This window comes from Bos grunniens, chromosome 12, assembly GCF_055505025.1.
Source record: "Bos grunniens cultivar Pamir isolate PY7600 chromosome 12, Bosgru_T2T1.0, whole genome shotgun sequence".
In the NCBI taxonomy this organism is placed as follows: domain Eukaryota; kingdom Metazoa; phylum Chordata; class Mammalia; order Artiodactyla; family Bovidae; genus Bos; species Bos grunniens.
Genome location: NC_141176.1, coordinates 45,154,204 through 45,180,749, shown reverse-complemented (window position 1 = coordinate 45,180,749; position 26,546 = coordinate 45,154,204).

The following is a 26,546-nucleotide window of genomic DNA, read 5'->3' as shown; positions in this document are numbered from 1 at the left end:
TGTTTTCACTGTTTCCCCATCTATTTCCCATGAAGTGATGGGACCAGATGCCATGACCTTCGTGTTTTGAATGTTGAGCTTTAAGCCAACTTTTTCACTCTCCACTTTCAATTTCATCAAGAGGCTTTTTAATTCCTCTTCACTTTCTGCCATAAGGGTGGGGCTTCAGCAATTCATGAACCGTGAACTTCCAGATGTTCAAGCTGGTTTTAGAATAGGCAGAGGAACCAGAGATCAAATTGCCAACATCTGCTGGATCATCCAAAAAGCAAGAGAGTTCCAGAAAAATATCTATGTCTGCTTTATTGACGATGCCAAAGCCTTTGACTGTGTGGATCACAATAAACTGTGGAAAATTCTGAAAGAGATGGGAATACAAGACCACTTGACCTACCTCTTGAGAAATCTATATGCATGTCAGGAAGCAACAGTTAGAACTGAACATGGAACAACAGATTGGTTCCAAATAGGAAAAGGATTATGTCAAGGCTGTATATTGTCAGCCTGCTTATTTAACTAATATGCAGAATACTTCATGAGAAACACTGGGCTGGAGGAAGAACAAGCTGGAATCAAGATTGCCAGGAGAAATATCAACAACCTCAGATATGCAGATGACACCATCCTTATGGCAGAAAGCCAAGAAGAACTAAAGAGCCTCTTGATGAAAGTGAAAGAGGAGCGTGAAAAAGTTGGCTTAAAGCTCAACATTCAGAATACTAAGATCATGGCATCAGGTCGCATCACTTCATGATGGCAAATAGATGGGGAAACAGTGGCTGACTTTATTATTTTTGGCTCCAAAATCACTGCAGGTGTTGATTGCATCCATGAAATTAAAAGACGCTTACTCCTTGGAAAGAAAGTTATGACTGACATAGACAGCATATTAAAAAGCATAAACATTACTTTGTCAACAAAGGTCCATCTAGTCAAGGCTATTTTTTTTTTCCAGTAGTCGTTATGGATGTGAGAGTTGAACTATAAAGAAAGCTGAGTGCTGAAGAATTGACGCTTTTGAACTGTGGTGTTGGAGAAGACTCTTGAGAGTCCCTTGGACTGCATGGAAATCCAACCAGTCCATCCTAAAGGAGATCAGTCCTGGGTGTTCATTGGAAGGACTGATGCTAAAGCTGAAACTCCAATACTTTGGCCACCTGATGTGAAAAGCTGACTTATTTGAAAAAACCCTGATGCTGGGAAAGATTGAGGGCGAGGGGATAAAGGGATGACAGAGGATGAGATGGTTGGATGGCATCACTGACTCAATGGACATGGGTTTGGGTAGAGTCTGGCAGTGGTTATGGACAGGGAGGCCTGGCGTGCTGCAGTTCATGGGGTTGCGAAAAGTCAGACATGACTAACTGAACTGAACTGAACACAATCCAATCTCCTTCAACTTAGTGTTCCTTTACCATTGCAACTGAACTCTCAAAAGAAATATATCCAGTTCTTTCACATAAAAGACTCAGTAAGTGACCACAGTTAAGCCAAGTAGATGCATCCACGTAAGACTTTGCAAAAATGATTAATGTGGTGTGGTGGCTGTAAATGTGAAGATGTGGTACAAGCATTTGTTTCTCTTAGGGCAGCTCTAACAAACTGTTTTTCTGTCTCTGATGATCTAGGCCTCAGGTAATAGGCATTACTTTTGTAAGAGTTCCACTGAAAGAATCCCAGTTATATCTAGGTATTTTCTTGACTAGGTCATTCCAGGGTTGCTGCATTGTTGCACAAGCTTCACATTATGCTATGACTCAGGCCACATGCCTTTGCCAAGCTAGTTATTTACAGAGTTGTTTCTGCTCAGAGGAAAATATTTTACTAGTTTGTATAAATTAGCTTTGAAGACTGGTGGGGTGGACTTCATTACTAGCAACATAGCATCAAACCTTACTTATCTGGTCTTCTAGAAATTTTGTAGGCAAAATAATACACTGTAAGAAATCCTGTTGTTTATAGTGATTATATTGGACTGTTATCTGCAACTATGGAGTTTAACTGGAATGAAACTCTTGCCTTTTTACTTTATGCCTGGTAGTGATACTGAAATTCAATATGATTCTCTTTTGTGTATGCTTCTTGTTTATCAACTTACAATATGTTTTGAAGGAAACATTTAAGCCAACAATCTGCAAAATTGAAAGTGATTTTTCTTGGTAGTCATTTTTTTTTCTATAACTCAAGAAGGAAAGCATTCATATAAAATACGGTGTAAATGTTGGCATCTTATATGCTTACATACTTTGTTCTAAATTATCTTTTATTCTTTGAACTGAAATCAAGCATAAAATTCTGCAGTATGTGAAACCAAGCAAAAAATAACTATTTTCTTCAGGAAGCACTTGTTCCAGTAAGATAACTTACAAAATATTCAAACTTGCTTCCTTACCAAGACCATAGCTTCTTCCTTAGAACTAAACTAATAAATCTCCAGCTCATCAAGCCTGGCTTCAAAATTCCTGCCTTACCATCTCCATCTTCATCCAAAGATTACATGGTAAATCTTGCTCATTTCCAGTATATGTTCCAACTTCTTAAAGTATTCCTTCAAATCGTCCAGCCGAAGGGTTTTAACTTTATTAACTCAAAATACACTGGGAAAAGAAATTAGAGTTAATGTAATTATAAAGCAATGTTTCCTAATTCTGTATCTCTCATATGTTCATCTCAAGTTAGAAGATTTTACATTAGCAAATATTTAGCAAGATGACATCTAATTTCACATATTTTCTTGTTTATAACTGATTATGGAGTATGAACTTGTGAAGATCTAGCCATTTCCTCACACCTTAACATTTTTTTCATAATGTTATATACTTGTGAATTGGTCAGCTAGATTTCAGTGCATAAAGAAAAGTAAAGCAAAGCTAACAATTTTGTGTGAGAATTAAATCTTTAAATTTTCTCACATTAACACATGTTCCAACCTGACCATATACAAATTGGTTAATTGGTTATTCAATTTTGAATATAAATTATGCTTATTATCACAATATTCTTCATTATTCTGTTTTTTTTTATCAAGAATTACATTGTTTATGTTTATTTATGCTGAAATATAATCAGGGTTTAAAATAGTTTCCTACCATAATTCCATAAAGCTTAAGCTAAGATAAATTATAAACTAAGGGAGTGACAGAAAACAATGAACACCTGTAAAAACATTGTTAATTATCAGCTTCAAGTATCTTCCTTAGATTTTCAAGAAGCCTAAGTCCATTTTTATATTTTCTTTAATTCAAAATCTGAACTTCCTTAAACCCTACACAACAGGTATGCTTTTCTTGAGCCAGCTAACAACTCACAAACATAAAAGCTATTCCCTGAGGTAAGTTTTTTGGCCCAACTTACAAATGACTGATGTTTCATTTAAAGAAGACACAAATAATTGGAAACATATCCTGTGTTCATGGATTAGGATAACTGATATAGTGAGCATTCATTCAAAGTGATCAACAGAGTAAGTGGAATCCCTATCAAAATTCCAATGGGACTTTTCACAGAAGTTAAGAAGAAATCCTAAAATTTATATGGAATCACAAAAGATGCTGAATAGCTAAAGCAATCTTGAACACAAAAAAGTAGATCTATTTAAAAATTATATTATGAAGCTATGTTAATCAATATAGTATGGTACTGGTATAAAAAACAGACTCTTAGAACAAAGGAAAGAAATAGAGACCTTAGAAATAAACACAGGCATATATGGCCAACTAATCTTAATTCTTGCCAAGAAAGCAAAATGGGAAAAGAACGAATTATTCAACAAATGGTGCTGGGAAAACTGGATAATCACATGTAAAAAAAGTAAAAATAGACCCATATGTTACACCAAATCAACTCAAGATGGATTAATAACTTAAAGGTAAGGCCTAAGATCTGTATACAGTGGAAGTGAGATTATACATTGGAAGTGAGAAACAGATTTAAGGGACTATATCTGATAGACAGAGTGCCTGATGAACTATAGACAGAGGTTCGTGACATTGTAAAGGAGACAGGGAGTAAGACCATACCCAAGAAAAAGAAATACAAAAAAGTAAAATGGCTGTCTGAGGAGGCCATACAAATAGCTATGGAAAGAAGAGAAGCCAAAAGCAAAGGAGAAAAGGAAAGATATACCCTTTTGAATGCAGAGCTCCAAAGAATAGCAAGGAGAGATAAGAAAGACTTCCTCAGTGATCAGTGCAAAGAAATAGAGGAAAACAATAGAATGGGAAAGACTAGATATCACTTCAAGAAAATTAAAGATACCAAGGAAACATTTCATGCAAAGAAGGGCGCAATAAAGGGCAGAAATTGTATGGAATTCACTTTCAGTTTTCACTTTCATGCATTGGAGAAGGAAATGGCAACCCACCCCAGTATTCTTGCCTGGAGAATCCCAGGGACAGGGGAGACTGGTGGGCTGCCGTCTATGGGGTTGCACAGAGTCAGACACAACTGAAGTGACACAGCAGCAGCAGCAGCAGCAACAGAAGCAGAAGATATTAAGAAGAGGTGGCAAGAATACAGAGAGGAACTGTACAAAAAAAGATCTTCATGACCCAGATAATCATGATGGTGTGGTCACTTAAATAGAGCCAGACATCCTGGAATGCGAAGTCAAGTGGACCTTAGGAAGCATCTCTACGAACAAAGCTAATGGTGGTGATGGAATTCCAGTTGAGCTATTTCAAACCCTAAAATGATGCTGTGAAAGTGCTGCACTCAATATGCCAGCAAATTTGGAAAACTCAGCAGTTGCCAAGGGACTGGAAAAGGTCAGTTTTCATCCCAATCCCCAAGAAAGCCAATGCCAAAGAATGCTCAAAATACTACACAATTATTCTCATCTCACACGTTATTAAAGTAACACTCAATAGTCTCCAAGCCAGGCTTCAACAATACATGAAGCATGAACTTCTAGATGTTCAAGTTGGTTTTAGAAAAGACAGAGGAGCCAGAGATCAAATTGCCAACATCCACTGGATCATTGAAAATGCAAGAGAGTTCCAGAAAAACATCTACTTCTGCTTTGTTGACTATGCCAAAGCCTTTGACTGTGTGGATCACAGTAAATTGTGGAAAATTCTGAAAGAGATGGGAATACCAGACCACCTGACCTTCCTCTTGAGATATCTGTATGCAAGTCAGGAAACAACAGTTAGAACTTGACGTGGAACAACAGTCTGGTTCCAAATAGGAAAAGGAGTATGTCAAGGCTGTATATTGTCACCCTGCTTATTTAACTCATATGCAGAGTACATTATGAGAAACCCTGGGCTGGATGAAGCACAAGCTTGCTGAAATCAAGATTGCTGGGAGAAATATCAATAAGCTCAGGTATGAAGATGACACCACCCTTATGGCAGAAAACGAAGAAGAACTGAACAGTCTCTTTATGAAAGTGAAAGAGGAGAGTGGAAAAGTTGGCTTAAAGCTCAACATTCTGAAAACTAAGATCATGGCATCCGGTCCCATGGGGAAACAGTGGAAACAGTGGCTGAGTTTATTTTTTTTGGCTCCAAAATCACTGCACATGGTGACTGCAGCTATGAAATAAAAAGGCGCTTACTCCTTGGAAGAAAAGTTATGACCAACCTAGAGAACATACTAAAAAACAGAGACATTACTTTGCCAACAAAGGTCTGTCTAGTCAAGGCTATGTTTTTTCCAGTAGTCATGTATGGATGTGAGAGTTGAACTATAAAGAAAGCTGAGCACTGAAGAATTGATGTTTTTGAACTGTGGTGTTGGAGAAGACTCTTGAGAGTCCCTTGGACTGCAAGGAGATCCAACTAATCCATCCTAATGGAAATCAGTCCTCAACGTTTAGTGAAAGGACTGATGCTGAAGCTGAAACTCCAATACTTTGGCTACCTGATGCAAAGAAGTGACTCTTAGGAAAAGACCCTGATGCTGGGAAAGATTGAAGGCAAGAGGAAAAGCGGACGACAGAGGATGAAATGGTTGGATGACATCATTGACTCAATGGACATGAGTTTGGGTAAACTCCCGGAGTTTGTGTTGGACAAGGAGGCCTGGCATGCTGCAGTCCATGGGGTCTCAAAGAGTCGGACACGACTGAGTGACTGAACTGAACTGAAGTGAACTGAACATCTAAAATCATAAAATTTCTAGATGAAAAATATGGGGAAAATTACTTGATGTTAGCTTTACTTTTTTTTTTTTTTTTGATCCTACATTTTTATTCCCACAGGACAGCCTAGGGTAGGACTGCGAGCACTGAGCTTGGTGAAAGAATTTTTTCGAGCAGTGTTGCACGCTGTGTTCCCCGGGTATACACTGCCAGGAGTTGGTTTATAAGCAGACCATCATAGGCACTGGCTTGAAGGCTGCAAGGGGCACAGGCAGCAGGTTCCAGTGGGAGCACACTTGTGGGGCTATAGGTAGTGTGGCAGGTTCTTCTCTATCACCAGGGACTCTTCCATGGGACCATACCATGTCATCACACAGCGCTTTTGTCAATGAAGAACTTGGGAAAGTTCCATTTGATGGCATTTCCCACCATGCACCTCATCTTGGGTTGGACTTCATTCACTTCCACAGAGGGTGGTTTGTCATCCCCATTCACAAAGATATTATTGCACATTTCAAAATTGACATGAGAGCCTGCAGTACTCTTTGATCCCTGTGTTACTTCCTGGCTCCCGCCTCTCAAACTTGTGAGGGAAGACCAGTATCCCTAAACCACTGTTCAAGTGTATGAACAGTGAAGGTCATCCAGTTGAATGTAGTTTAGGTCCTTTTTGCCTCCTTGGGTGGCCACATTGGTGAGAATGCACAGAGAGCCCTAGTATTTGTCCACGTTAAGTTTTATATATAACACTAAAAGCACAGGTAACAAAAGAAAAAAAAGTGAGTTTTTAACTGGTTCCCTGATGGCTTAGTCAATAAAGAAGCTACCTGCAATGTGGGAAACCTGGGTTCGATAATTGACTTAGGAAGGACCCCCTGGAGAAGGGCATGGTAACCCACTCCAGTATTCTTGCCTGGAGAATCCTCATGGACATAGGAGACTGTTGTGTTGTAGTCCATGGGGTTGCAAAGAGTTGGACATGACTGAGAAACTAAGAACAAGAGCTTCTGCACAGCAAAGGGTGCTGTCAACAAAATGAAAAGACAACTGCAGAATGTGAGCAAATATTTGCAAACCACCTACCAGATAAAAGATTAATATCCAAAATATATTTTAAAAAATGTAATTCAGTAGCAAGAAAAAATAACTCCCACCAAATGAACATAGGTCTTGAATAGATATTTTTCTATAGGAGAGATAAAAAAGGCCAACAAGTAAATGAAAATGTGCTAAACATCACTAACATCAGAAAAATGCAAATCAAAATGACAATGAACGTGCATCATAAAAAAAGCAAATGGAAAGGATGTGGAGAAAAGAAAACTTTTATATGCTGTTGGTGGAAATATATCCAGAAACTTTTTAAAAATATTAATATAACAAAAAGGTTTACCTTAACTCTGCTTGAAATGAAGCAGAAGAATTTTTTTTTCTTGAGAAAGACATCATTGTTAGACTATTTCATAGGAAAAGACAAGTATGAAACCATAACTTTATGTTTTATTTTCTGTATGAATGAACATAATCATCAAAATAACATTTACTTATATATATATATAAATTTTTTAAAATTATTTATTATTTATTTCACTTGGCTTTGCAAGGTCTTAGTTGCAGCATGTGGAATCTCCAGTTTTGTTGAGGCATGCAGAATCTTTAGTTGAAGCACATGGAATCTAGATACCTGACCAGTGATTGAACATTAGGAGCATGGAGTCTTACCCATTGGACCACCAGGGAAGTCCATCCTCAAAATAAAAAGAAAGCAACATCCAAGGGATTAAGATACTTGTCTGGCTATCCTTAAATCCTGACAGATTTCCTAGTACATAAACAATGTTGAAATAGTGTTTATATCTTAAATAAATGGGAATGTTATATTACAGTGCTTGGGCTATATCTCATTGGAAAAGTAAATCATTTTATGCACGTGATTGACATCAGACTTGTATTTTTTTTTAATAGAAAGTTCTGTGGAAGTTGGATTTTTAAATAAGCAAGGCAGAAGAAAAACTTGAAGAAAGCTTGCAGTGAGGAATGTAACTCATATTTCTGTCTAAGTTACTTAGTCTGCTAGTATCTAGGCAAAAGTATCTTAACAATCCTAAAAGCACCCTGTGAATTTCTGTGGGTTAAAATTTCTCTCGGATTCTCTGGGCTCTGATTTTTGCATCTACTAAATTCTCATTATCATTTCTATATCTTATGGCTGATTTTTCATTTCTGTCCTGATACTGAAAAAATTAGTCATTTCATCATTTTGCTGTTTAGCCCCTCAGTTGTGTCCAAATCTTTGCTACCCTATGAACTGCAGCACACCAGGCTCCCCTGCCCTTCATCATCTCCTGGAGCTTGTGCAAACTCATGTCTATTGAGTTGGTGGTACTTTCAAACCATCTCAATCTCTGTTGGTCCCTTCTCCTCCTGCCTTCAATCTTTCCCACCATCAGGATTTTTTCTAATGAGTCAGATCTTCACATAAGGTGGCCAGAATATTGGAGCTTCAGCTTCAGCATCAGCATCAGTCCCTCCAATGAATATTCAGGATTAATTTCCTTTAGAATTGATTTGTTTGACCCTTGAAGTCCCAGAGATTCTCAAGAGTCTTCTCCAAAACCACAGTTTAAAAGCATCAGTTCTTTGGTGCTCAGCTTTCTTTATGGTCCAACTCTCACATCCATATATGACTACTGGAAAAACCATAGATTTGACTATATGGAACTTTGTTGGCAAAGTAATGTCTCTGTTTTTTAATATGCTATCTAGGTCTGTTGTAGCTTTTCTTCCATGGAGTAAGCTTCTTTTAATTTCATGGCTTCAGTCACCATCTGCAGTGACTCTGGAGCCCAAGACAATAAAATCTGCCACTGTTTCCATTGTTTCCCCATCTATTTGTCATGAAGTGATGAGCCTGGATGCCATGATCTTAGTTTTTTGAATGTTGAATTGTAAGCCACCTTTTTCATTCTCTTCTTTCACCTTCATCAAGAGGCTCTTTGGTTACTCTTTGATTTCTGCCATAAGGGTGGTATCATCTGCATATCTGAGGTTATTGATATTTCTCCTTGTAGTCTTGATTCCAGCTTGTGCTTCATCCAGCCTGGCATTTCACATGACGTACTCTGCATATAAGTTAAGTAAGCAGGGTAACAATAAACAGCCTTGATGTACTTCTTTTCAATTTGGAAATTTTTTCCAATTCTTTCCAACGTGTCCGGTTCTAACTGTTGCTTCTTGACCTGAATATAGGTTTCTCAGACGCAGGTAAGGTGGTCTGATATTCCTATCTCTTGAAGAATTTTCCACTGTTTGTTGTGATCCACACATAGCTTTTAGCATCTTCAATGAAGCAGAAGTAGATGTTTTTCTGGAATTCTCTTGCTTTTTCTCTGATCCAATGGCTGTTGGCGATTTGTTCTCTGGTTCCTCTGCCTTTTCTAAATTCACCTTAAACATTTAGAAGTTCTTGGTTCACATACTGTTGAAGCCTAACTTGGACAATTTTGAGCATTACTTTGCTAGCTTGTAAGATGAGTGCAATTGTGTGGTAGTTTGAACCATTTTTGGCATTGATTTTCTTTAAGATTGGAATGAAAACTGACCTTTTCCTGTCCTGTGGCCACTGCTGAGTTTTCCAAATTTGCTGCCATATTGAGTATAACACTTTCACAGCATTATCTTTTAGGATTGGAAATAGCTCAGCTGGAATTCCATCACCTCCACTGGCTTTGTTCATAGTGACGCTTCCTAAGGCCCAGTTGACTTCCCAATCCAGGATGATTGGCTCTAGGTGAATGATCACACCATTATGTTTACCTGGGTCCTTAAGATCTCTTTTGCATAGTTCTTCTGTGTATTCTTGCCATCTCTTCTTAGTATCTTCTGCTTCTGTTAGGTCCATACCATTTCTGTCCTTTATTGAGCCCATCTTTGCATGAAATGTTCCCTTGGTATCTCTAACTTTCTTGAAGAGATCTCTAGACTTTCCCATTCTATTGTTTTTTTCTATTTCTTTTCATTGATTCTTTGCCATTAGAGTGGTACTATTTGCACATCTGAGATTGTTGATATTTCTCCCAGCAATCTTGATTTCAGCTTATGTTCATCCAGCTTGGCATTTTACATAATATGCTCTAGGCTTCCCAGACAGCTCAATGGTAAAGAATCCACCTGTAAATGCATGAATTCAAGGGTAGATGCAGGGATATTCTCTACATTGGGAAGATCTCCTGGAGGAGAAGATGGCAACCCACTCAAGTATCCTTGCCTGAGAAATCTTATGGGCAGAGGAAGCCTGTGGGCTTCAGTACATGGGTTCCCAAAGAGTTGGATATGACACACAGCCCACCTTCTTCATATAGCTCAAATCAATAGGGTGACAATAGACAGCCTTGTTGTACTCCTTTCCCAATTTTGAACCTGTCAATTCTCTCATGTCCAGTTCTATCTGCTCCTTCTTGACTTACATACTGGTTTCTCAGGGGACTGGTAAGGTGGTCTGGTACTCCCATCACTTTAAGAATTTTCCACAAGTTGTTGTGACCCACACAGTCAAAGGTTTTAGTATAGTCAGTGAAGCAGAAATAGATGTTTTTCTGGAACTCCCTTGCTTTCTCCATGATCTACAGGATGTTGGCAATTTGATTACTGGTTCCTCTGCCTCTTTGAACCTCAGCTTGTATATCTGAAATTTCTTGGTTCACATATTGCTGAAGCATAGCTTGAAGGATTTTGAGCATAACCTTGCTAGCTTGTGAAATGAGCACAATTGTATGGTTGTTTGAACAATCTTTTGCAAAGCCTTTATTTGAGACTGGAATGAAAACTGAACTTTTCCAGTCCTGTGGCCACTGCTGAGATAGACAGACAGACAGATAGATAGATAGATTTGTTATAATGAAGTAGCCATATACAATAATGGGATCATGTGAGCTGGGTAACCTGTGTCTGTAAGTCTGTTATTGCTACATCTGATATGGAGCTTGACAGCCATGGGATATGAGCCACTTATGGAAGACAGGTTTAAAATGGGGAAGATCAAGGCAGACTGAAACACTCAAAAACAAGTTGGATTCTCAGAGGATGAACTGACACACTTTCTGTTCTTGTGCCATCTGATTTGATGATGAGGGTGTTTTTCAGAAACCAGGGTCCTTCATCATGAAACTGAACACACATCTCTGGCCCAGGAGTTAGAAAAGCCAGAGGATCCTAGGGAAGATAAAGATGGTGCAGCCCTAGTTGTTGCCTCATGCCAGCAATGTGAGTCAGCAGATGGGAGGCACTGGATATGAGCTAAAAAATGGCTGCTTCTTCCCTCGTGCCCTCCAGTTCCCCTAAGAATCCCCCCGTGACCCATCCTAAGTGGAAACATACAAGAAAATAATAATCACCATTATTAATATTAATAATTAATTCATATTAATTATTAATAATAAAGAAATGCAATTCAGCCTAGTCAGTTTTATACTTTACAAAGCCATCACATTCAGAGTTATCTTTACTTCTTGAATCCCTCACCCCTCTTCCTACTACAAACACTCATACGAGGCAGCTGTCCATAATGAACTTTTATTAGAAATTTTTGGAAAACAGCAATTCATATCAAAAAGTCCTTTGACTTCTTATGCTTAATTGGCTTATTGATTTAGTCTCTCTTATATTTCTCATTTACATACTGAACAGATAGATTCATGTGCATTCGCTTTTATCCATAAATGATATATAATATCCCTCCTGGATGAAATAAGCTCCATTTATTCATCTTTTTTATACAATTTATAAATATTTTTATCAATATGACAAAATTTAGCTTTAAAATTTTTGCAGCCATAAGTTAAATAGTGAATTTAAAAAATGAAGTCTATTTTCTATTGCTGTAAACAGGAATGGTGTTCTTTTGGAGATGATAAATACATCCAAAAGTCTTTAATCACCAGTGTCCTAGGAAAGACTGTTTTAGGCAACCTACAACATAATTATTACGTAGCACAATAAAAAAAAATTACAGGAACAAAAATCCTTTTGACAGACTAAGGAGCCTTTATTCTTTACCTTGAAATATTGACTTCTTACATATAACTTTCCTAAGTGAAAATGTGTCTTTGCTGCACATTCTTATTTAAATGTCCTAGAAATTTGCCATAGACCATGTTGACTAATACATGCCTGTACAGATAGAACTTCAACTTTGTTAATCGAAGATCTGCCAAATGTTCTTACACACTACTTTGAAACTTCTGATGATCTTCTATTATTTTTCTTTAAATATTTTATACTCTTGACAGAAATCCAATAATGTTCGCATGGTTTGATGATGTTTTGGGTTTTCAAGGTCATTTGCAGTAGTTGATAGATCATGATCCCCATAAAGGCACATCTTGCAGATTTATATTTATTAGCCTGTTGCTGTGTAAAATTAAAATTTGTTTTCAATATAATTCTGCTATTAGAGGTGATATTTCCTATAAACAATGAGTACTATTCAGGCATTTATTTCCTTTTTGGAATTTACTATAAAACAATAATTTCTGAAGTTGGAAATGTTGAATTTAGTAGTTGTAAACCAGAGTATTTCAATGGCTTAGAACAATATCTGAAATAAAATAATAGGTATTTGATCTTCAGCGGGGGTGGCTCATGTTGTGGTCTGGGTGTGGGTTGGAAAAGAATTTCCAGACATGAGACAGAAGGAGAGGGAAATAAAGTTTGTTAGAGTGGGAGACACTGGTAGAACAATGGGCCAGCTCAAAGGGTCCTTAGTCCACTTTTATACACAGGTACAAGGAATGGGCTAGGGGTCTTGCAGGTCATTTATTGATTGGATGAGGCGTGTATCCTGGGTGGGGGGAAGAGTAAGGCAAATATCTTCTCCCTGTAGGGTAGGAGGGGAGACAGGTTATACTACTCAGGAGAACCTGAAATCCATTAATAGTTACAATATGGGGAGAGAAAGATGATAAGGGTCTGGTTTTTCCATTCCTGCATTCCAAGACCCTCCTTGGTTTTATCTGCTCTTTAGTCCTTGGGTCACCATAGATAGATATAGATATATATATTAAGCTTTTACACCTAGTTAAAAGATGATTTACACATAAAGGAATCTGAATTGTGGGACATTAAAGCTCAGTTTGACATGGGTAGAAACTAATAATTTCCATTATAAAACTAATATCCAATATCTAAAATGTATTTCTTTCAAAAACCCTTGGTACCTTTTCATATGCATACGTCCCTGTTTCTTGGAGTTTGACTGTGAAACTATAAAAACATATTACAAAAGGAAAGCAAAATATCTGCAAAGGCCAACCTCAAAAACCATCATGGCAGTTATTGGTGCCAATATCGGCATATGTCTGACAGCTAAAATGTATTTTTCATGGTATCTGTTAAAAATGTATAGCAATTATTATTTTTTTTAAATTATTTTTTTCCTAATTTTACTTTATTTTTAAACTTTACATAATTGTATTAGTTTTGCCAAATATCAAAATGAATCCGCCACAGGTATACATGTGTTTTCCATAGCAATTATTATTTTTTGATCTCTAAAACTTCAGTCTCACTATCTACCACTCCACTTTCCCAAATCTAAGGCAAAACAAGACAAAGCAGAAAAATTTTCTTTGAAAAAGACTTCAACATTCTCCTATACATACCCCATAACATTTTCTCTGATTACTGTGGTTCTTTGAAACCTCAGCTATATCACTTTATTTAAAATATATAAACATAAAATGCCCCAAGTACAACTTTATTAGGAAGCAAGTATTCTGGACTTGACCGTGAGTAACTCAGCAGCCTTCTGCCCTTGAAAGGCCTGTTGTTTCTAAACTGTACTGCTTATTGCTCCTGGGTGAAAGGGTTTGACATTTAGGAAAAAAAAAACAAAAAAACTGCATATTGAAACAGAAGAAAATCCTGTCCCAAAGAAAGAGGGAGAGAGGGTAAGGATAGGAGCCAAAAGTTCAGTTGAATGGGCTTCCCACATGGTGCAGTAGTAAAAGAATCTTCTTGTCAGTGCAGGAGACACAAAAGATGGGTTTCACCCCTGGGTGGGGAAGACACCCACCCCTTTAGCCCCCCACCAGCAGGAGGAGGAAATAGCAAGCCACACCAATATTCTTCTCTGAGAAATCCCATGGACAGAGGAAACTGGCAGCTGTAGTCCACGTGGTCGAGAAGAGTCAGACACAACTGAATGACTGAGCAGAGTGTACATAATGTGAGTAATGAATATACATGGATATGGGAAAAATATTAAGGTGGTTTAAAAGACCTGCAGAATGTTTAATTCATACATTTCCCCCAAAGGATATGGATGCTCTTTTAACATATTAAAACATATTTTTACATTAAAAAGTGTTATTTAGAGGGTGGCCCAGAAAACCACTAGACCATTCAGGTATGACCTAAATTAAATCCCTTATTATACAGTGGAAGTGAGAAATAGATTTAAGGGACTAGATCTGATAGACAGAGTGCCTGATGAACCATAGATAGAGGTTCATGACATTATACAGGAGACAGGGAGCAAGATCATCCCCAATGAAAAGGAATGCAAGAAAGCAAAATGGCTGTCTGAGGAGTCCTTACAAATAGCTATGAAAAGAAGAGAAGTGAAAAGCAAGGGAAAAAAGGAAAGATATACCCATTTGAATAGCAGAGTTCCAAAGAATAGCAAGGAGAGATAAGAAAGCCTTGCTCAGTGACAACTGCAAAGAAATAGAGGGAAACAATACAATGGGAAAGACGAGAGATCTCTTCAAGAAAATTACAGCTATCAAGGGAATATTTCATGCAAAGATGGGCTCAATAAAGAACAGAAATATTATGGACCTAACAGAAGCAGAAGATATTAAGAAGAAGTGGCAAGAATACACAGAAGAACTGTACAAAAAATATCTTGACGACCTAGATAATCACGATGGTGTGACCACTCACCGAGAGCCAGACATCCGGAAATGTAAAGTCAAGTGGGCTTTAGGAGGCATCACTGTGAACAAAACTAGTGGAGGTGATGGAATTCCAGCTGAGCTAGTTCAAATCCTAAAAGATGATGCTGTGAAAGTGCTATACTGAATATGCCAGCAAATTTGGAAAACTCAGCAGTGGCCACAGGATTGGAAAGGTCAGTTTTCATTCCAATCCCTAAGAAGTTCAGTTCAGTTCACTCGCCCAGTTGTGTCCAACTCTTTGCGACCCCATGAATCGCAGCACGCCAGGCCTCCCTGTCCATCACCAACTCCCGGAGTTCACCCAGACTCACGTCCATCGAGTCAGTGATGTCATCCAGCCATCTCATCCTCTGTCATCCCCTTCTCCTCCTGCCCCCAATCCCTCCCAGCATCAGAGTCTTTTCCAATGAGTCAACTCTTAGCATGGCCAAAGTATTGGTTTCAGTTTTAGCATCATTCCTTCCAAAGAAATCCCAGGGCTGATCTCCTTCAGAATGGACTGGCTGGATCTCCCTGCAGTCCATGGGACTCTCAAGAGTCTTCTCCAACACCACAGTTCAAAAGCATTAATTCTTTGGTGCTCAGCCTTCTTCACAGTCCAGTTCTCACATCCATACATGACCACAGGAAAAACCATAGCCTTGACTAGACGGACCTTTGTTGGCAAAGTAATGTCTCTGCTTTTGAAAATGCTATCCAGGTTGGTCATAACTTTCCTTCCAAGGAGTAAGCGTCTTTTAATTTCATGGCTGCAGTCACCATCTGCAGTGATTTTGGAGCCCAAAAAAATAACGTCTAATACTGTTTCCACTGTTTCCCCATCTATTTCCCATTAAGTGATGGGACCGGATGCCATGATCTTCGTTTTCTGAATGTTGAGCTTTAGGCCAATTTTTTCAGTCTCCTCTTTCACTTTCTTTGAAAGGTTTTTTAGTTCCTCTTCACTTTCTGCCATAAGGGTGGTGTCATCTGTATATCTGAGGTTATTCATATTTCCCAGCAATCCTGATTCCAGCTTGTGTTTCTTCCAGTCCAGCGTTTCTCATGATGTATATTGTCACCCTGCATATAAGTTAAATAAGCAGGGTGACAATATACAGCCTTGATGTACTCCTTTTCCTATTTGGAACCAGTCTGTTGTTCCATGTCCAGTTCTAACTGTTGCTTCCTGACCTGCATACAGATTTTTCATGAGGCAGGTCAGGTGGTCTGGTATTCCCATCTCTTTCAGAATTTTCCACAGTTTATTGTGATCCACAGAGTCAAAGGCTTTGGCATAGTCAATAAAGCAGAAATATATGTTTTTCTGGAACTCTCTTGATTTTTCCATGATCCAACGGATGTTGGCAATTTGATCTCTGATTCCTCTGCCTTTTCTAAAACCAGCTTGAACATCAGGAATTTCACAGATCACGTATTGCTGAAGCCTGGCTTGGAGAATTTTGAGCATTACTTTACTAGCATGTGAGATGAGTGCAATTGTGCGGTAGTTTGAGCATTCTTTGGCATTGACTTTCTTTGGGATTGGAATGAAAATTGACCTTTTCCAGTCCTGTGGCCACTGCTGAGTTTGCCAAATTTTCTGGCATATTGAGTGCAGCACTTTCACAGCATCATCTTTCAGGATTTGAAATAGCTCAACTGGAATTGAATCACCTCCACTAGCTTTGTTCGTAGTGATGCTTTCTAAGGCCCACTTGACTTCACATTCCAGGATGTCTGGCTCTAGGTCAGTAATCACACCATTGTGATTATCTGGGTCATGAAGATCTTTTTTGTACAGTTCTTCTGTGTATTCTTGCCAATTCTTCTTAATATCTTCTGCTTCCGTTAGGTCCATACCATTTCTGTCCTTTATTGAGCCCATCCTTGCATGAAATATTCCCTTGGTATCTCTAATTTTCTTGAAGAGATCTCTAGTCTTTCCCATTCTGTTGTTTTCCTCTATTTCTTTGCATTGATTGCTGAGGAAGTCTCTTATCTCTTCTTGATATTCTTTGGAACTCTGAATTCAGATGCTTATATCTTTCCTTTTCTCCTTTACTTTTCACCAAAGAATGGTCAAACTACCCAACAATTGCACTCATCTCACACACTAGCAAGGTAATGCTCAAACTTCTCCAAGCCAGGCTTCAGCCATATGTAAATTTCTAGATGATCCAGCTGGATTTAGAAAAGGCAGAGGAACCAGAGATTAAATTGCCAACAACTTCTGTATCATTGAAAAAGCAAGAGAGTTCCAGAAAAACATCTATTTCTGCTTTATTGACTATACCAAAGCCTTTGACTCTGTGGATCACAGTAAACTGTGGAAAATTCTGAAAGAGATGGGAATACCAGACCACCTGACCTGCCTCTTGAGAAACTTATATGCAGGTCAGGAAGCAACAGTTAGAACTGGACATGGAACAACAGACTGGTTCCAAATAGGAAAAGGAGTATATCAAGGTTGTATATTGTCACCCTGCTTATTTAACTTATAAGCAGAATACATCATGAGAAATGCTGGGCTGGAGGAAGGACAAGCAGGAATCAAGATTGCCAGGAGAATTATCAATAACCTGAGATATGCAGATGACACCACCCTTATGGCAGAAAGCGAAGAAGAACTAAAGAGCCTCTTGATGAAAGTGAAGGAGGAGAGTGAAAAAGTTGGCTTAAAGTTTAACATTCAGAAAAGTAAGATCATGACATCCAGTGCCATCACTTCATTGGAAATATATGGGAAAACAGTTGAAACAGTGGCTGACTTTATTTGGGGGGGCTTCAAAATCACTGCAGATGGTGACTGCATCCATGAAATTAAAAGACTTATTCCTTAGAAGGAAAGTTATGACCAACCTAGACATCATATTAAAAAGCAGAGACATCACTTAGTCAACAGAGGTCTGTCTAGTCAAGGCTATGGTCTTTCCAGTAGTCATGTATGGATGTTAGAGTTGGACTGTAAAGAAAGCTGAATGCTGAAGAATTAATGCTTTTGAACTGTGGTGTTGGAGAAGACTCTTGACAGTCCCTTGGACTGTAAGGAGGTCCAACCAGTCCATCCTAAAGGAGATCAGTCCTGGGTGTTCACTGGAAAGACTGATGCTGAAGTTGAAAGTTCAATACTTTGGCCACCTGATATGAAGAGCTGACTCATTTGAGAAGACCCTGATGCTGGGAAAGATTGAGGGCAGGAGAAGGGGACGGCAGAGGATGAGATGGTTGAATGGCATCTCTGACTCAATGGACATGAGTTTGGGTAAGCTCTGCGAGTTGGTAATGGACAGTGAGGTCTGGCGTGCTGCAGTCCACGCGATTGTAGAGTTGGAATCGACTGAGGGGCTGAAATGAACTGAACTGAACCGAACCTTTACATAACTTGTTTATTGTTCCAACAAAAGGATAACAATGGGCTATTCACCCTCATCTATGTTGACTGAAAGATAAATTTTATCATCAGGATTTCTTATCATAGACTCAGACTATTATTTGCTCTGCTGTTAGACACTCTGGTCGTCTAATTTGCAGATATTTGCAACTGCCACTTTGTTTCATAGCCTGCAAAATGCTTTCATTCCAGCTGAGAAAGGTACTGCATTCCAAATTAGATTCCAGCTTCTGTCTTGATGAACAATGAGAAAAATATGCTCTGCACTGTTTGCACCTTGAGACAGTGTCTTGACTAAGTGACAAATCATTCTCACTTGGAATATCTTTATTTTGCATAAAAACCATCCATACATATCCTCAAGCCTCTGTGAGTGGTTAAGTGGTTATAAATAGATCCCTGTAGTTCAATTATACACCAACACTCCATTCATTACCAATGAAAATGACATTTCAAATTCTTGGTACAAATTCTATTAGAATACAGTATTAGAAGTAAATTACGGTTATATTATTGGCTTGCAAAAGACTTTTCATTAAAAGACTACCTGGCAGTACCTAGCCCAGCTGGTAAGGTTTAATAGTTCATAAATTAGCAATTGCACTGCTTTGGAAATCTATCATTTATTTTTATTGCATTTAAAAATGTTTGCTTGTTGGTTCAAGTCATTAAACATTTATACACTTAACCTTCTTAGCAATAAAATCCATGATTTTTTTGGCAGTCCCTCAACAGATAATACAGTTCTTAATACTTTTGTCTTCATAAATTAGAATATAATTCAGTAACATAAATTACAGCTCTAAATTTGATCTAATTCTGGAATCTTTCAAGTTAGCCACCTTATTTAAATGAGTTACTGCCTAATACATCAGAAGATTTCATTCATTTTCATGGTCTAATTACACCAATCAGTTGCATCTAATAATTTTTAAAGTTGACTTGCAATAAATCATAAATATATAGAGAAAAAAATTACATCAATCGTATTATCAAGAGACCAAATTTCGTGAACTGGTGTGCCAGAATTATGTCATAGTGTTTTTGCTTAATATGTAATTAATAATCTATTTTGTTTGTTAATTTAAATTTATTAAATTTTTTTTAGGTTCATCAACAAAAAAGAATGACTTTAATAATACTGTCTGGACATCGCTTTGCAACTTGTATGTTTTTAATTTTGACCTTCACAACAGATCAATAATTTAGATTGGAAAACATCTTCATTTGGAAACAAGAATAATAAAGAGAAAAAAAAAATGGTCGTTGAAAGTTCCAAATGCCTTTGTCAGTTGGCATTTGAAACCGCTCTCTGTTTCTCTGGAATTTTCTTTCTGCACTGAGGTATTCAATTTTCCTTTCTATCTTAACACATTTATCTTATTTTCATAATCACAAGAGGACTTGTAGAAAGAGGGATGCTGGAAAGGATGTTGACAACTTAGCAGGAGCCTTCAAAGGTATATTTATGGAAAAATTGATTTGTATTATACCAGAACCTTCTTCCCTCTTTGTGATTCCCGTCAAATTTTACTATTATTTCACTTTTCACTTTTCCTAATTTGGCTCCTTATTAATTATCCATGAATTATTTCTTTTTCATTTCTCAACAGCTATCCCGAGCTGCTTGATGACAAGGGTAACATTTTAGATCTAAGTGTGCCTCAGAGTGTCTGAAACCTTACCAGGTGGCTCAGTGGTAAAAATTCTGCCTGCCAGTGCAGAAGACACAGGAAATTTGGGTTCAATCCCTGGGTTGGGAAGATCAACTGGAGGAGGAAATGGCAACCCATTCTAGTATTTTTGTCTGGAAAATTCCATGGACAAAGGAGCCTGGTGGTCTACAGTCCATAGGGTCACAAAGAGTAGGACATAATTGAAGTGACTGAGCATACACACACACAGTGTCTTGACATAATAAGTAATCAAAAAATACCTGCTGCATTAAAGAAAATACTTTCCTTACAAACATTATTTTCATTCTTCATTGTCTTTCAATTTTAGCCTACAGATGCCAGACAAAATATCTGAATTTTTAACCAATATTTTTCCCTTGGTTTATGGCCTCAACTTCATTATGAGGATATTCTGTGGCTTAATAATGTTCTTTAAGCCTAGCTTTTCTAACCTCACTGTGAAATAAAGTAGAGTAAAATTGCTGCTTATCACATTAGAATATGAGATTGTCTGTTTGTAAACAGCAATAATTATTTGGACAGGTAGAGGAATTGGTCATATAGTGAATATTGAGATAAAGTTGAGTTTTGGGACAAAGCAATACGTGAAACCAAGAGCACAAGATAATTAAATGAAAATCTTACTGTTTATTAAAAAAAGTTTTTTATGGCAAAAGCTCTGCCTATGAACCCCCTAATCGTAGGTTCACACTGGATGCAGAAAAAAAAATTTTGTGGCACCCTCCTTAGCATTTCAGTACTAAGTACAGCTTACAATGCTCTCTACATTCACTTAGAAGACCTTAAGGTCACTTAAAAACTGAGAATGAGGTAACTGAAACACAAAATTGACTGCCTAGCACTAGACATGAAATGTGGAAAATAAGATGTGCAGAAACCGTTATATAGACCTGGAAGAAGATACCGGTTGTGCTAAGTAGAATTCTAAGGATGGCTTTCCTAAGATTTACATCCCATCAATATTCAATGAAGCACACATCTAGGTACTGCAGAGAAAAGATTTTGCTCATGGAAACAAGTTGCTGATTAGATTAACTGACCTTAAAATTGAAAGAGTATCCCAGATTTTAGGAAAATTATCCTGGAGATACTATCTGAAATGTCCAAACATGCCTGATGCTTAAGTTTGTATTCAATAATAATCCCTTTTTTTCTAGTTCCTTTTGATTTCTGAAATTGTTGGAGCAGTTGATAAATGCTGCAATTCTCCTCTTCTTTGGTCTCATTGCATTTACCCTGACTCTTATTCTGGAACTCATTTTTTTTCCCTACTTTATTCCCTACATTCTATTCTTTACACCTATATCTCCTTAAAACTGTGTTCTCTAATTTACTTCTTGGTCTTTTTGTATGCTTTTCAACTATGTTTCCTTGCCCTCATTCCTTGCCCCATTCTACATCTTTACCTATTACCTCTTGTAACTATTTACATATTATCCCTACTATAGAATTAATGAAAACCAAATTAACTTGTTAGGTCTTTAATTTTTACTCTTAACTCTAGACATGCATTTCATCTGCTTGTTCTACATTTCTCCCTAGATTTTCTACTAGTATCATAAATTTGGCACGTCCCAAACCCCTTTCTTTTTTTATTTTATTTTATTTTTTTAAATTTTATTTTATTTTTAAACTTTACAATATTGTACTGGTTTTGCCAAATACCGAAATGAATCCACCACAGGTATACATGTGTTCCCCATCCTGAACCCTCCTCCCTCCTCCCTCCCCATACCCTCTCTCTGGGTCGTCCCAGTGCACCAGCCCCAAGCATCCAGTATCGTGCATCGAACCTGGACTGGTGACTCATTTCATAATGCAATCAATTCTTTATCCTTACTATACAAATGGGGCTATTTCTTAAGATAAATTTGCTAAGTTCCTTTAGGTGATCTTTGATTCTTCAGGAACTTCTCTTTATCCAATTATCGTCAAATTGGTGTAGCAACTACTTCCACTACATCATCTATATATAATGCCTCCTTTCCATTCTGATTATCCTCTTAACATGATTATTGAAGACCTTGTAAATAACTCTACTTTTCTCCAACTTAGCTGTGCAATGCTGTAGTTTATTAAATAGATCACTGCTTTTGTTACTTACTTAGTCAAAAACTTTCCAGACACGCTGCATATAATTTTTTCTTTCCCTATTTGGCCCCACTCAAGATATCATTTTTAACTTTTCTCCCCTCCAGTTTCCTATGTAATCATCCAGATAAACCACTTCTGTTGTTTCCTGTCATCACAGTTTTCCAATGTGATACTATTTACCAGGTGCCAAATCCAACTGATGTCTTTAGCAACTGACCACATTTTATCTTTTCTTCATGAATTTCCTTTTGATTTAAAAGCTAAATGATGCACTGGGACGACCTGGAGGGATGGTATGGGGAGGGAGGAGGGAGGAGGGTTCAGGAGGGGGAGCACATGTATACCTGTGATGGATTCATTTTGATGTTTGGCAAAACTAATACAATTATGTAAAGTTTAAAAATAAAATAAAATTTAAAAAAAAAAACAAACAACAACAAAAAAACAAAGACCACCCAGGACTGATCTCAAAAAAAAAAAAAAAAAGCTAAATGATGTTATCTCTCCCCCCATCTTTTTTTTTTTTATTCACTGGTATTATTTAATGACACCTTAATGTCCACTGAAATTTCTTCTGTTTATACCTCATGTCCTCCTACCAAAATTGTTAACTCTTTGATAAAGTAAAGGCATCTCATTTATCTTTCTAGGAAGCCCCCAGCACATTACTTTGCTCTAGAAAGATATTTATAACACATTTACTTAATTAGTTTGTTGTGTTTAAGGAATGAGGGGAAAAAAAAGACTGCTAAATTTACCTTAACAATAAATAATATATTTACATTCCTCTTTCAAAAGCATTTTATTTTTCTCTCAATAAATATGATGTCACCTATCCATTCATAGCATTCCATACAGATTTCAGAAGGACTACAGGAGAAGTGATGTAACTATTGATATGTCTTGACTTTCTTGCAAAATAGAGTAGTAAAAGGTTTATTATTCTGTCAATTATTTCCAAAGAATGACCATTCTTTCCTTGAACTGGTTTATGTGTACTCGAACAATTCTAACACAATGTGACACTAAATGGAACTAAATGACAGAATAAACTAATATTCAAAAAAGACAGCATGTAGCTATTGACTTGTACACTGGAACTGGCTCATCTCCCCATCCTCCCACCCCCCCCTACCCCGCCCCCCTGCCTCCGCCACCACCAAAAGAAAAAAAGAAACAGAGAGAGAAAGAGCGCTGGAATTCACTTTCCACAATGTGATATTTACTTTGAGTATCACTTCACCATTTTAGGGGAAAATTTTCTATAATATAACATAAAAGTGTGTAATGTAAGAGCAGTTGCATACATAAAATCAGCACAACTACAAACAAAAATAACCCACACTTTAGACCAATGGTCCCCAATCTTTTGGGGACCAAAGATCAGCTTCATGCAAGATAATCTTTCCATGGACCAGGGAGAGGGGGAGTGTTTCATGATGATTCAAGTGCAATACACTTACTGTGCACTTTATTTCTATTTTATTATTATTATATTGTGATAAGATAATGAAATAATTATATAACTCACCATAATGCAGAATCAGTGGAGCCCTGAGCTTGTCCTACAACTAGACAGTCCCATCTGGCAGTGACAAGAAACAGTGACAACCACTCCCCAGAGCTAGCATCACCACCTCAGCTCCACCTCAGGTCATCAGGTAGTAGATTCTCATAAGGAATGAAAAACTTAGATCCTTTGCATGCACAGCTGAAAGTAGGGTTTACTCTCCTATGGGAATCCAAGTTGCCACTGATCTGACAGGAGGCAGAGCACAGGTGGTAATGTGAGTGATGGGGAGTGGTTATAAATACAGGTAAGGCTTCACAGGCTCACTCACTGCTCATTTCCTCTCCTTTGGCCCAGTTTTTAAGGCCATGGTTCCTGGTCCAGGGGGTTGGGGACCCTTGTTTTAGATGGTCTTTTAAAAGTCTTATTAGTTTTTGTTTTTTTTTTTCCATTTCCTCACACATCAACTTTATTAAGTTTTCATTAGTTTTGTAGCTGTATATTATTTAGGATTTCTCAGAATATAGGGCACTCAGGTGTCTCCCAAGGATCTTGTGAATCTTCAGTCTTCACATCAGCAGATGTGGGAAAGAGGCTGAACTTCTAGATCTTTAATGTGCTCTCAGTTAATGCCAATATTGCTGATATGAGGGCTGAGTTTCAAGAAGCAAGAAACTAAAGAGATAAAAGAAATAAAAGGTTAACTTAAATTTTTCACATACTCTAAATCTCTTTTGAGATAAGATGAAACTGGATAGAATTTTAAGGGATAGACAAAGAAGTTATTTTGTATCACACTTAGGAAAATTTAAAGTTTCTCTATTTTTAAAAAAGTGCGTTCTACTGTATAGAGAATTGTAGAAAAGAGAAAACTAAATAAGTCTTACACATGTTATTCAAAAGTAAATAGTAGAAGATTAATAATACTTTTAAATATTTAAAGGAAACAGAGGGGACAAAGGTAGGCAGTTAACTAAATCCTCAACTTTTATACAGATTCTTAGACCACCATTAAAGAAACATAGATGAAATTGCTGTGGAACTTTTATTTATTTAATAATCTCTCGAAAGCATATGCTAATCTGTTCTACAGAAAACAACCAGAAAGGATAAGAAAGGAATGTGCAATAAGCAACTTGTTTCACTTGAATAAATATTTGATTCTAGTTGGACTTTCCTTTATTAACCATATAATAGAGTAGCCAAGGAAATTTATTTAAAATAATTTGCTATATTTTGAGATATGTTGTTATTATTAATATATTAACTATTTTTAGTAAATTTTGTTATCTAGCTGCTATAGTAATTTTTTTAATTAAGCATAATTTACTCTGTAAAATCCAAATGCAATATTGAAAATGCCTAACCCTGAGGGACATCATGTGTAAAATGAGGATAATACACCTTCTTTATGGAGGGGGATATAGAAGTATAGAGAAGTATTGTTGACATTTTATATTCTTCTAAAGTAAATGAAAGTGTTCCTCTTTCCTTTTTATCACCTGTGTGTCCATAGAGTATATTGTCACATTCTTTTTCATGAGCCTTTCACTTTTTAAAAAAAATTCAGCACTATCTCACATGTTATACCGTCATCAACCAAAACAAAACATATGTTAAAAATCAACAGTGTGATGTGACACCTAAAATATAAACACATACAAATTCTTGAATGTATAAATTGCATTTTACGTCAATTCAGATTTACATTCTACTTAAAGTGACAGTATATAATGGATAAACATTCTCTGATCTTTTTCCCCTGAAGAAAAACATCAATCAGCAGTATGTCATATATGCACTTCTCTCACAAAAGGTTGACAAATTGTTAATATTTCTTATGTTCAAATAAGGTGTTAAAAAAGCCAAGTAAGAAAAATCATAGTTAAGTGAAAGAAAAACTTTTTGTGTATATCTTTCCTGTTGTTCAGTCACTGAGTCTTGTTCTTCCCGCAAATATCCTTCCTAGAAAACATATATTTTTAACTTTTGGTTACACAATGAAAAAAATCATTCAGTTCCATTCTTTTAAATCAGATTGTACAGTCTATTTTATCTTTATGATTTTCTGGTGATGAATATAAAATGTAAAAACAACCTAACCCATTTTCAGAAATTTAAGTACTGTTTCTTTTCAAACAAAGGATATGAGTTTTCCCAATACTCTTCTCTGTCCTTCCATATGTCATATTGGATTTCATTTCTGTTTTCTATTTCCCTGATGCTTTTATAAGTCCAGTGCTTGATACAGGCGAACAGCCCTGACATTTAAAGCAGGAGAGCTTGAATACCATGAACTTGACATTCAGAATTATAGTTTCCAGCCAGAAATCCCCAACCCTAACATCTTTCTAAGGATGAAACCATTAATTTAGAAAATCATATTTGAAAGCAACATTTACTTCCTTTGAATCCCATCCTGTTTTCTAACAGTGTGAACCATGTAACACAACAGAAATACTTTATTTAAAGAATTATTTAAACACAGAATTATTGTGGTTCAGTGCAATAAAATGTTCCTTTTTGTTTATGTGAATATAATAATTACAATGCTATTTCTACTTTTTCAAGTCAATATAGCAATTATGGGAATATTTTAGATTTAATCATTTCTTTAAGAATCTGTACATTTTAAATATTCATCCAGCATTCTCAAAGTTAAAGAAAATTCTATTTGACAGCATTTGATTATATTGACTTAATGTGAAACAATAAATGCTTTCATACTTACTGTTTAAAATTATTTAAAGGATCCAATATTGGAGAAAATATTATATCATGATCAATATATAAAGTGAATTTCTTTAATTTACTAAAATAGTTTGCTAAA